Raw genomic sequence first — 13,373 nt, 5'->3', positions numbered from 1 at the left:
TGTAATGAAACTGTAGAAACTACTTCGTCTGAAAATACACAAATGGGAATAAGTCGTCAGTGAATGTTAGTGATTCAAGTGAATAAATAAGTTGACAACTATGGAAGAGTTCAACTTAATGTAAACAATGTTGTGAACAATTAATAGGGAATTGAGAGAAGTGATTGCTTAGTTAAATGAGATTAGTAAGAATAAGATAGATAAGTGGGAAAGGGAGGGGTAAGTAGAAAGAAACAGAGGTGAAAGACGTGATGGAAAAGTGATCAGGGTCATTTATATGTAATAGCCGGATGTTTAAAAAAAAAACGTAAGCAGAATATGTATCCAAGGGAGTGATGGCACTGTATACAGAAATGTGAAGGGCCATCACGACCGATGTAAGCTGGTGGAATAAATATCATATCGTATCATATTATGTTCATTACATATTAATATCATACAACTTTTGGCTGCAGAGTTGACAATGCAATCCCAAGTTTCTTTCGGCACCAATTTCCAGTCAGTAATTTGAACAATTTTGAAATAATAATAATAATAATAATAATAATAATAATAATAATAATAATAATAATATAGTCCACCACTGTGTCAATGGTTAGTACATCTGACCGTGAAACTAGTAAGCCTGGGTTCAAATCCTTGTTGAGACAAATTACCTGGTTGAGGTGTTTTCTGGGATTTTCCCTCAACCCATTAAGATCAAATGCTGGATAACTTTCGACACTGGACCCTGAACTCGTCTCGCTAGCATATATCACCATCTCATTCAGATGCTAGGTAACCATAGCAGTTGATAAAGCGTCGTAAAATAACCAACTAAAATAATAATAATAATAACTACTCTGCATAAAGTACTCCGGCTTGACACAATGTCACATGCATGATAACTAAAAATCGTTGCACATCTTTTGGAGGCGTATACTGAAGGCCCAAAAAAAGAGTTGGCCATGAGTGATGCTTTATTGGTGTTACTTACGATGTTTCAACCTGTATTCGGACAGTTGACTAAACAAACAATGTAATTCCAAACACTTTGAAAAAAATAGATCACGAGGAAAAATCAATAAAATTAACACTTTTCTAATTTCACCTTCTACTATTCTACATTCTGCTAAAGCGATTGATTGAAAATCTGGGAATTTAGCTGCTTGTTAGAGACTCAATAATTACGATTTTGGAGATTTAGTGAAGGATTACTTAAGAGGAAAGAACAATGCCACTTTGCTATTAACTGTAGCAAAGCAAAAAAAGAAAAAGTCGCGAATTCTATCACCATTAGCAGTACGGAAGCTGAAAGAGGCTTTAGTGCACTGTATAGCAGTGCCACTTGTGAAAGAATTACCTTATGAAGCCTATGCTTAGTCTCTCACTCGTCATTTTAATGACTAATAAAATGATCTGCAAAACCTATGAAAGAATGGGTCTCGTTTGTACTACCCTGTTGAACACACCATTTAGCGAAATGACGGTTTGAAACCTATTTTAAAGATAAAAAGTTTATTATTATTAATTATCATATAATAGTTTTATTATCATTATTGTAAAGTAACCAGTATTTCCCCTTTCCTCTACTCAATCTCTCTTCGTTGGTCACCACTTTTTTTTTTTTGCGAGTCATTTGTTAAATAATCATTGCCAGCACAGCTTGCCGTAACCTACATATTTTCGAAACCTAATATTGTGATGTTATAATTTTTTTCGCTTTCAAGGTTTACAGCCAAATACAAAATACTCCCATAAAATATTTGTAACTTCATAAAAAACAGGCTCACCTCGTATTAATGTAGAAATAACATTATCAGATGTAACTTGGCACGATGGCGACATTCCCATGTACTCTATTGAACTCTCCTCTCTCACGAACATTCCATTCCTGGGCAGAACAAGATGCATTGTTCACCAGAATAACACAAAGAAAAAAATACTAATTTTAGAAAAGTATGGCTACTTATAATCAATATATGTACAGAAAAAAATATGTAAAAAAAATCGTAGCTTCTACATTCTTTTAGTGTAAATCTGCTTAGTAGATATTCCAGAATGTTCAGTTTTGTTAGTCATATCGTAAACAAATGCCACACATTTTCTACAAAGCTTTATTAATATTATATGGTAATTTCATAGAAGCAGTATACTAAACTCCAACTGTTGTGAATAAGCGTATAAACGGATGGTTTTGTGTGGGACGATACGTCGTAACCGATATTATAATAATAAACAGGATGGAAGGGGACCGAGGAATTTAAGAGGTGATTCTACTTATTAAATGTAACAAAACTTTTATTACACTTTTCCTTCGATGAAGTATCGTTAAACAGGAAAAAAAAAAAAAAAAAAAACCTTTGCCCAATGTTTGCAGCGCTCTATTGCGGTAATGGCCCGAGAGAAATGGCTGATTGTTATGCAAGCAGATAGGTAAAAATAATCTGAACAGTTAATATCTTCAATCTTTTTTTTTTTCTTTTTCGCATATCGAACAGTTTAGCCATGAATTTAAATTGAATAATTGTGAAAATCATTAAAATTAATCTTGCAACGCAGCGCACTGTCGCGCGACACCGACTAAGTACAGCAGAAGGGGTGGGGAAGGTAAGGAGTGCAGGCCGCGCTTGGTAGTTATTGCACTAGCCGTGGTGTTGCCAAATGCTTCATAGAAACAAAACGATTTCCTCTAAAACGGTGAATGTTAGCGAAGAAAACATTTTTAGATTTTTCAAATCTCTCCTCGTGATCTACTACCAGTTTCATTTTGGTGCAAAGGTTACAATCCATTCTGTATAGTAGAAATATAATAAATACTTTTTTTTTTTTTTTTTTCATATTATGGGTTAAGTGTAGGCGAAACTAGCATGGAAAGTTCAGGTGATACCTTTGACTTAGACGAGAATCGATCCAACTACAATTCTATATTCTACCTAATAGAGTACAGATAATGTATTAGCCATATTCCAACTTAATTCGGAAAGTAATTTTGTTTGTTGGGGAGGGGGGAATTACAGCCCCCCCCACACCCCCGTCGCTCCCAAACCGCCACTAGCGCTTAATAAAAATAAAAGAACAGAATTAAATTAGTGGAAAGAACGACATATTGCGTAAAAGGTAGGTCTCTCCTATTAGCATAGATCGTAGCATCCTAAGCATGATGTCATTAAGATTGTGCTTCGTAGTTTGCCTTTGTACCCAGTACACCGCTTCAATTAATTTACCTAAACAATAACGTTGTAACAATTCACTACGCTGGCGCTTAATGTAAGTCTCAAATGCTAACTACGTCTTTGTCTTTACTATTTCTGTCAACTTATCAATCAGAACTTCATTTTAAATAAATTTGTTAATAGCTGTTGTCCCTGAAGGCTTTTCAAAAAATTCGGAAATATTAGGATTTGCACAAAAGAAAATCTTGAATCCCCACTTACCGCTTCAACTACAAAACCCAACAGCTCTCGTCTCACATTACCGTTCGACTACACAGAAATCTGTTTGAAAGTACCTTGGGCAGAGGGCAGTAGTATGTTGGGCATAATTCAGCCAATGAGAATACAGAAACGTAACATCAGAACATTTTTATTAAAACTTGTTTACAAATTGTACGAAGTACAGTATTAGACAAAAATAAACACGCTTTTCATATAATACAGCATTAGAAATGCATTTCAATTATGTATTCGATTATCTATATGTCTGTCTTTCAATTCCCACATATAAACAAGCAGTTGTAATAGGTACATACAGTATAAAAGTATAATCTACCCTAATTAAAATTTCCTCATTCAATTCCCATCTATGCGGCATTAACATTTTGCAGCCCCATGAAATACTTGGACGGAAACACGACAAATACGCTAAGAATTAAAACTGTAGCATCCCTGCGGTGGCCGAGTGGTCAGACCTCCAGCCTGTCACGCAGGCGGCCCGGATTCGAGTCCCGGTCAGGTTTGGAAAATCCATAGTGACACTTGTGGCGGACAAGTTTGCAGTTGGGGGTTTTCTCGGGGTTTTCCCGTTTTCCCCCATATTAGCATCTACATCATTTTTCAATTTCGTCATCATTCCATAGTATTCTCCGATCGCCGACTGGCCTAGGGACGAGGGGGGATGGCTGCTCGAAACCTGGGTACGCAGCTAACCTTAGTGTAGTCAGTCTCTGTGAGTTTGGGAATGCGCCTAGCTTGAGGGTTAGCGCAATAGATCGTAACAGGTCGCAGTGCTGGACCATAGTCCCCCCTCCCGTAAATTTAATTCCATCTCGGTGACTGAATGAATGAATGAATGAATGAATGAATGAAGTGCATTTATTGATACATCATTATACAAACTCATGTACACAAGATCCTTCGCATGAGCCCGTACGGCCATTCGTGCTATAACTATGCACAGTTTGAATCTTCAAAGAGAACAAAAATAATACTACTAATAATAAAATTTCTCGGTGACTGATATGATATAAAGAACGGGGAAAAAAGGTAATTGCAATAATATGGCAGTGATGACGGTGTGCAACTAATTTGAGTAAATACAGGAAGGGTGTTTCCTCTGATTGAGGTTCTAGCTGATATGTATATCTATTATCAGGCAGTACACCTCACTTGACGATATGTGTTAGAGGAAGAACAATTGTTTGTATGCATCTGAAGTCTTAGTAGTGTAATATGTACTGTAGCTAGTCGGCGATGTATGCAATGGAGGGGGAAAGGAACTGGCCACCCTATCCCATTATCTCCTGGCCTAGTTGCCTCATAAGTGGTGTCTTCTTGGTATCACTTCTGAGGTTCAGACCTGTCTTCGGACAGTTGACTAAACACGAACAGGAAGGGTGATGGCAATAATTTCAAAATAATCAATACCGTAAACATTTAATAAACTATAATATAACATAAGGCCTATTTAATATCTTCAATTAAAATAGAAAGTTGTTCATATCTTACTACATGTATTTAAAGGGTAAGGCTTGACTTTACACTTAGGCACGATTTGACCCTTTGTACGCCCTTATATGCGATGGTTGTCCAAGTCCAACAGCAGGCCTGGGTGGCATTCTTGAATCCGACGCTGACAGGTGGGTAATCCTGCCTTAGCCACTGATAGAGCCAGGTCCCTCTTCGCGGACGATTAGCCTGATAAGCCTCAGGAGCCCTTCCTGTCATCGTCGGCTGAAAGGTGGGTCTTCCTGCCTCAGCCCCTAGTAGAGCCAGTTCCCGTCCGCATGCGAGTAGCCTGATAAGCCCTGGGGCCCAGAGGCCCAAGCCCTTCCTATATCAGCATCGGAAACCCGTACTATCCCCAAGACTTCACTTCAGCCTATTTTTATTATTGTGGATGATAGATGAACTGTGGAGGGAAGTGGAGAGTGTTGGTGGTATGATAGAGGGAAACGGGAGTATTTTGAGAAAAACCCTCTGCAACGTCTGCTTTGTCCACCACAAATACCATCACGACCTGGCCGTCTGGATGGAAGGCCAGCGCGCTAGCACTTGAGCCACAGACGCGGCTTTAAAGGTAAGACACGAAACTCACAGGTTCACACACTTCCTTTCTTTCGCGTGTTGGACACATTGTGTAGTCTAATACAATACAATTTAAAACAGATACTGATCTCACACGTGTCTCACGGGTCAACAAGGTATGACTCATATCGATCCTGGATTATTATAAATTGTTGATCATTTACAGTATATGAAAAATTTATAACAATTTCATTAAAATTAATTAGGTAGGCTATAAAGGAACTTTCATCGTATTCATACTATGTAATAAACAAGCTTAGGACCCGAGACAACTTAAGAATGAAGTGAAGTTACAGTGCAACGGGGTACAGATAGAGTGAGGTGGCACGCTGAGTTTTGTTTACCTGTGCGTTAGTGTACAATCCGGTTCGTGATCAGAAATACAGTATTGTTCCGTCTCTCCCCACGAAACGAACTCAAGCCATCACAGTGCATTTTCAATTCAGGGTGAACAGTTTTTTCGAACTAGTTGCAAGTAGGCCTATGTACATGGTTGTTCATTGTAACGCTAACGCCTTCAACGTCGCTGAGGGACATGAAAACTTGTGAGGTATGTATCCTTCTTCATTTTCCACCGTCACCAGATTGTATTATTAACAGTAGAATATAATGCAGCACATTGACTTCGTTGTTTACATTCACAGTATGTCTGTCTACTATGTTCAAGGAACTCTATAGTCAAGTTGTGCGTACATTGGTTGCTAAAGTGTCTCGCATTCTAAGTCTGGTAATAAAATATAATCTAAATGAAATAACTGTTTGGTATGGAAGGTCATCTTATACATACATACATAAGTGTTCTGTGCATGGGCAGGTCTTTCACTGCAAACCCAGCATTCTCCAATCTTTCCTATTTTCTGCCTCCCTCTTAGTCTCCGCATATGATCTCAATGTCGTCTATCATCAGTCAATCATACATAAATGTATAATTAAATTCACATTTATCTGTTTTATGGACGGTATGCGATAGAGGCTTGTTTCCCAGATTTCGTATGTGTATATACTGTAGATCGAGAGGCGAGGCCTGGCACGTGATCTAATGGGTAATGGACGAGAGATCAGAAACAAAGATTGTTCCCGTTTGGTTAATATTACACGAATCTACAGACTCGGAAGTTCATGTCAGACTAAAAACTTATTTTACCCTACATATCTACTGGTGATTTATTTTATTTTAGTAGGTTATTTTACGACGTTTTATCAACATCTTAAGTTGTTTAGCATCTGAATGAGATGAAGGTGGTAATCCCGGTGAAATGAGTCCGGGGTCCAGCACCGATAGTTACCCAGCATTTGCTTATATTGGGTTGAGGGAAATCTCCGGAAAAAACCTCAACCAGGTAACTTGCCCCGACCGGGAATCGAACCTTGGCCACCTGGTTTCGCGGCCGGACGCGCTAACCGTTACTCCACAGGCGTGGACTCTACTGGTGATATAGCCACGGTGCGTAATAAGACCACAGGACAGGTCTTGCCTTCTCTACTACATCCGACTCATACTCAGTAGTAAACGTTGTTGTTTCTTATGTTTAAGATCGAAGTGCCGTCTGATATTATATTTTATATAAATCTCAAATGAACAGCCGAGGCATTGAATTTTACCTTTATTCATAATAACAAAATAGTCTTGTTCCCATGTTTCTTGGAAATTAAAACGAAACCTACTAGGTAGTCTCCATATTCCACCACTTTACACACCCCTGATTAGAACGCTATGCTACCGAGCATAGGTAGGAAGTTGGTACCAGAGCAGTAGCTTTCAGTTGAGTATAGCGAGGAATATGTCCCGCGCCTCGCTACAGATGATTCACAGTATGTTCAGAAACAACGCATAGTGGCATTCTGCGGAGCTGTGTAGAGTCGTGAATAGTTTGAAGAATATTGTTAATTTATATTAATATTTTAGGTTCTGAACAAAGTGAGCTATTCTGTTATTGTATTATTTCCGCAATGTGAATATTATGCATGATTCCAAAAAAGTAAACTCATCTGTTATTAAATAATTATGCAAACAGGATTGTGTAACACGTTTATTTTTTATCCCCGATTATTTTTCGTTAAATGTTGACATCTCGTGCTGCTATGCATTCGGTTCCGTTACAATCTAAGTTTAACATCGGAATTACGATACGAACTTCCTAGCTGCCATTACAAAAGAAACGAAAATATAGGTTTACTATTCATTTAAGTGTAGGCCTACTCTATCGTCCCTTTCAATCTGCAGGACTATTTCACTTCTACTCTGTATAATGGTAACGGAGCCTGGCTCTTACGATAGAGGCTAGAAACATTTTTGTTTTATAAATTTAATGCGTACTCATTAGTTAAATAAATAAATAAATAGTAAATCTCCTTGCAGATACCCCACTTGAGGGTGAAAAGCGATCTTGTCAACACGAGCTACATCATGTTTCCCCTGGTGTGGGGGATAGTAGCATGAAAGATTGGAGTTGACAGGACTTCCTAACCACGAAAACGGCAACCGGCCTAGGGACAGGAAACCTGAATAATATATAACTTAGTCCTCTACGAGAGGGGTTCGGCCGGCGCCGTGGATCGTGTCCCGGCATAGCTCAGTTGGAAAGAGCGCGCAGAGCTGAGAGGTCCTGGGTTCGATTCCCGGTGCCGGTACGAATTTTTTTCGTATTAAATTAGTCCTTTATGTTCGGGGTTATGCAGCAGACTGGAAAGCTCCAATGTAAAAAGTAGTTTCTCTTCAGCTTAACAAAGTATCTGATGGCCGTGTGCACCATTCTCGATCATCTAGCCCGTTTATCAGCAATCACGGAAACATGGTTAATTCTTGACAATGATCAAGTTACAGATGCGGTGCACCGACATTTTCCCTCGATCAACTCAGTACCGTCAGCTGACGGTACGCTCGCTTGAGAAGAATCATCTGAGCGCTAGGTTACCGCGTATAAAACAGCGAACGAACGCACTCTGTCAATTATCGCTTCGTTTTTGTTTGTCGGACTGCTTTCAAACATCCTCGCAGTTTTCAAATAACAAGTTTCAATAATCATGGAAGAAAAAAAGAAAAGAGCACCGAACTTCTCACAGTTCGAAGTGGGAATTCCTTTAGAACTCGTCAGCAATTATGCATCCATATTACAGAATAAAAGTACTGACGGAAGTTCTCTAAGAGAAAAGCAGGCTACCTGGTTGGATTTAACCTCACAATTCACATGAGTTATACGTGTTTACATAATTCCACATAATTTGTAACGTAATTTATACAGTGGTTATTTCATATTATTGATAATAATTGGGAAAATTTCAGTATACGGGTACCTCACTGACAATTATCTTGAAATAGGATACTAAAAAGAGCAGATTTGTGTTTGTCGAATGCTCATCAGCTTGCTTACGAAAAAGACACATTTCAGTGCCAATAATTTATTTGGAAAATTTCAGTATACGGATACCTCGCTAACAATTATTTAAAAAAAAAAAAAGCAATTCATCTGGTCTGTGTATGTCGAATACGCACCATCATGCATACGAAAAGGAAGTTTTTAGTGCCAATTTATTTTGTGTGCACAAGGTTGGAATTCTGGAGTAAGAGGGAAAGGAAAGTATCCTTGTTCTGAAATTTATCCATTTATTTTGTGTTCACAAGGTTGGAATTTTGGAGTAAGAGGGAAAGGAAGGTACCGTGTAATTTCTCTTAATTCAATCGTAAATAGCCTAACTATCCAAAACGTCATGTAGGTCTTAATAGTTTCAAACGGTAAATCTATAGCTAATAAGTGATAATCTCGCATTCTACAAAATGGTCATTTAGTTTTGCTATATTATTACCGGCATAGAATAACTACTTTATTATTATGTTAACAAAATTGGACAATTAGGCCTAAATAATATTTTGTCCTCAAGTGAAGTCCCGATCTTCCAAAGCAGAAACATATATAAAACATTAGCCTATTTTGATAAAAAAGGAACATTTTTATTATTCATCTACAAACTTACTCTTTCTACAATAACACCAATTCTGTTATTTCCGCAATGATTTGCGTGTTCAAGATACATCATTTCATCTTCAGTTCCAAGTACGTCAAATCGTGCCGCCATGTTGGTTTTCTCGACTTGACCATGTTCAATTCAAGATAATCGGTCCCACACCCGTGATCAAATTTGATCATCATCAACTGGCTTGTTTAACTTTGATCAAGATTGATACTCCGCAAATTGGCGTTGAAGATGGTCAAGTGCCGACTTAACCATGGTCAAATTTTAATCGAGAATGGTGCACACGGGCATGAATATTCTTGGTAATTTTTACGATGTCATATACAGAGTGTAAGGGGTATAAGTGCCGTCCTTTTCACAGTCGTCAGGGACGGTCTACAGGATCAAAAAATGTCCATACAACATAGAGTCAAAACTTGATAGTTTTCCCAGAAAAAAAATATTTATGTTGTTATTTATTTGCGTTATACTGCTTATATCGTTAGTGAAATTACGAAAACAATTATATCAGTAGGTATATCTAGCAAAGAGTTAATATTAGTTTAAATATATATTTGTGTGTTCTATTACGTTTTCGTGAAATTAAATAAAAATGCATGCTTAAATTTGTTAATATTCTGGAGTGAGAGACGTGGCAACATTCAGCAGGCAGTAGGTACTCCGGACAGACGTAAGTACGTGTCAGCTGAATTTAAGCTTTGTGTCCATAGCTCTACTGCCGAGGGGATGACAGTTCAGTACAGGGTATTCGATAAACAACTTACAATGTCATTCACAGTTTATGAATACCATATGTTATTAATTTATGGAGAAAGTCGTCGTAATTCAAGTGAGGCAAGAAGGATGTACCGTCAACATTTTCCTCAAAGAAGGTTACCTAATCAGCGAACTTTTGTAGCAGTTTCTCAAAGATTATTAGAAACTAAAAGTCTCTTACCCAGTTTTGACAATCACACAACCAGAAATTTGTTTAAAAATTATACTGCTTTACCGAAGCTGAAGAGACTAAAATGTTGCATTAGAAAAAAAGTTCGTGTGATTTTGTGCAGAAAACCATTATTGTTTATGCTTTAGACGTAAAATTAAGAAATGGATCAATATTGTTACATAAAATGTATATTTGCCATAATGTTCTATTAACGAGATTGAAAGTTTGTATTTGCTGCTCGTTTTATGTAAACAACAGTATTGTCATGGTCGCTCCTGCATTAGAATAGAGCATCTGTTTTGTACGGGTATGTCTGCACCTGCTTGAGCTGTACTATGTACTTCTAAACCCCTTCCTCCCTGCTTGAGGTGTACTGTGCAATTCTAAACTCCCTCCTCCCCTTCCAGCGACATTGCAAAGCGTATATCATTGTAAACTTTAATAATTAGTTAAATATTGAAATTATAAAAATAATGAATTTAAATACTATTATAGTCACAATCATGCCATGGTATGAAAGAAAAATTTCACAACCTCGAGCGGGAATCGAACCTGCGACTTCCTGTTCTCCAGTCAGGAGCTCTACCACTGAGCTATCGAGTTCGTCTCACGGCAAAGGCTTGGAATTATCCTTTCATACTGGCGACTCTGTTACATCGTAAGATGAAGATTACATTTATAAAAATATTTTAAGGACATTTTTTTCTTCCTTATGACATGGATAATCATTAGTTAAAATAATGGCACTTTACCCTTTACACTCTGTATACAAGTTCAATTATTTTCAAAATATTACATCTCCCCACATCTTTTTTTAGTAGATCATTTAACGATGCTGTATCAACTACTAGGATATTTAGCATCAATGAAATACTTCCCAAGCTGCATTATATATAATGAAATTATGAATAAAATTGTTTACTATGTTTCGAACTATGAAAAAGGAAAAGATGATATTGTGGTCAAAGACGACGAAATTCTGGAATTGGTAAACAATATATATATATATATATATATATATATATATATATATATATATATATATATAGAGGTGAATACTTTGAACCATATTAATATTTGTGAATTTAATCAGAAACAAATGATAATGAAACGGCAAAATTACAAAAAAGAAAAGAAAAAAACTAAAAGATAAATATACAGTACTCAACTTTCATATGACAAGTGCGTTTCAATTATTTTTCTGTAGAATAATAAAAAACATAGTGTGTATCTAAAATTCTAGACGTTTGAGATGGGCAGGGCATGTAGCACATATGGGTGAATCCAGAAATGCATATAGAGTGTTAGTTGGGAGACCGGAGGGAAAAATACCTTTGGGGAGGCCGAGACGTAGATAGGAGGATAATATTAAAATGAATTTGAGGGAGGTGAGATATGATGATAGAGAGTGGATTAATCTTGCACAGGATAGGGATCGATGGTGGGCTTATGTGAGGGCGGCAATGAACCTGCGGGTTCCTTAAAAGCCATTTGTAAGTAAGTAAGTTAGTTTATCTAAAATAGGTATCCTTGGTTAATGAGGAGGCCTACACCCAACTTGCTTCCCTCCAGCTATGCCATGGTTTTAAATTTGAGCGGTGATTCCCTGGTTGGCAAAGCTTCATAAGGATTAATAAGCTTCTTTCCTTGCGCCTCACACAATATAATATTTTTCCCTACATTACTTTTTCCATCATTAAATCACATATCATCACCATCATCCATACAATAGCTGGGGTTAAGTTCACGGTGCAGCTTGCTGTACTACTTGTACATACAAGAGCACGGCTGTTTGGCTTCCCAATCATTCACAAGAATAGAAGTATGATGAAAGAGTAATGGAACGGAGAAAAATTCTCTCCGGCACCGGGATTTGAACCCGGGTTTTCAGCTCTACGTGCTGATGCTTTATCCACTAAGCCACACCGGATACCCATCCCAGTGTCGGACAGAATCGTCTCAGTTTAAGTTCCAACTCTTGGGTTCCCTCTAGTGGCCGCCCTCTGCACTACATCATAGATGTCTATGAACGTAGGACTGAAGTCCACACATGTGCTGAGGTGCACTCGTTATGAGTGACTAGTTGGCCGGGATCTGACGGAATAAGCGCCATCTTAAATCACGAAGAGAATTTTTCTCCGTTCCATTACTCTTTCATCATATGATGATGCAGAATATCTGCATGGAAATATCATATGTACTTCAGTACATTAAAATATTAAAGAATAGAAGTGGTAAGCACAATAAGCCTGATGCTGCAGTATAAGCCTTCGGGTCCCTCCTCTGTACAAAGAAAAAAAATTACTTGTCAATGTAAATATCTCTAACATTAAAAATTAAGAGGCCTACTGAATGGCATATGATTCAGTTTTTTTTCTGCACCATCTAGACAAGAAAAAAAAAACCTAATTGAAGCTAACAAATTAAACCATGAACAATCAGTAAGGATAGGTTGTGACCTTGTAGAGCAGAAATTGAAATAGGCCTACTATGAGAAAATTGTTTCCGGAATGTTACGAAGTAAGTTTCAGATATATACCTACATCATTTTTTTTTTTGCAAAATTGGAGAGTAATAGAATGTGCTTTGTACTTTGTGACCTGATGGAGTGTAAGAGAAGGCCCTATGACCCAACTCTGCCAGTATAAATAAATGATGAATAAATAAATAAATGAAATGTGTACTTCTCCACCAAAGCCCCCTAATAGCGCAGTCCTGAATTCGCCACTAGAATCAAGTATTTACCTACGGTACCTAATTTGTTACAGAGTACCATACTTCAAAATATGTTGTCGGCTTCACTTAAAAAGATTAATCCAAATTTGCATACATAACAATACCAATGTCCATAGTGATTGTATAACAAGCATCTACAGAACATTTTTCTGATTTGCATTAGTTATAGTCAAATTTATTTGTAAAGCACTATTACATGCTTTTATGTACCGGTAATGGATCTCAGGTGGTGC

This window comes from Periplaneta americana, chromosome 10 (assembly GCF_040183065.1).
Source record: "Periplaneta americana isolate PAMFEO1 chromosome 10, P.americana_PAMFEO1_priV1, whole genome shotgun sequence".
NCBI classification, from domain to species: Eukaryota; Metazoa; Arthropoda; class Insecta; order Blattodea; family Blattidae; genus Periplaneta; species Periplaneta americana.
Note: the sequence above shows the minus strand (reverse complement) of the source record.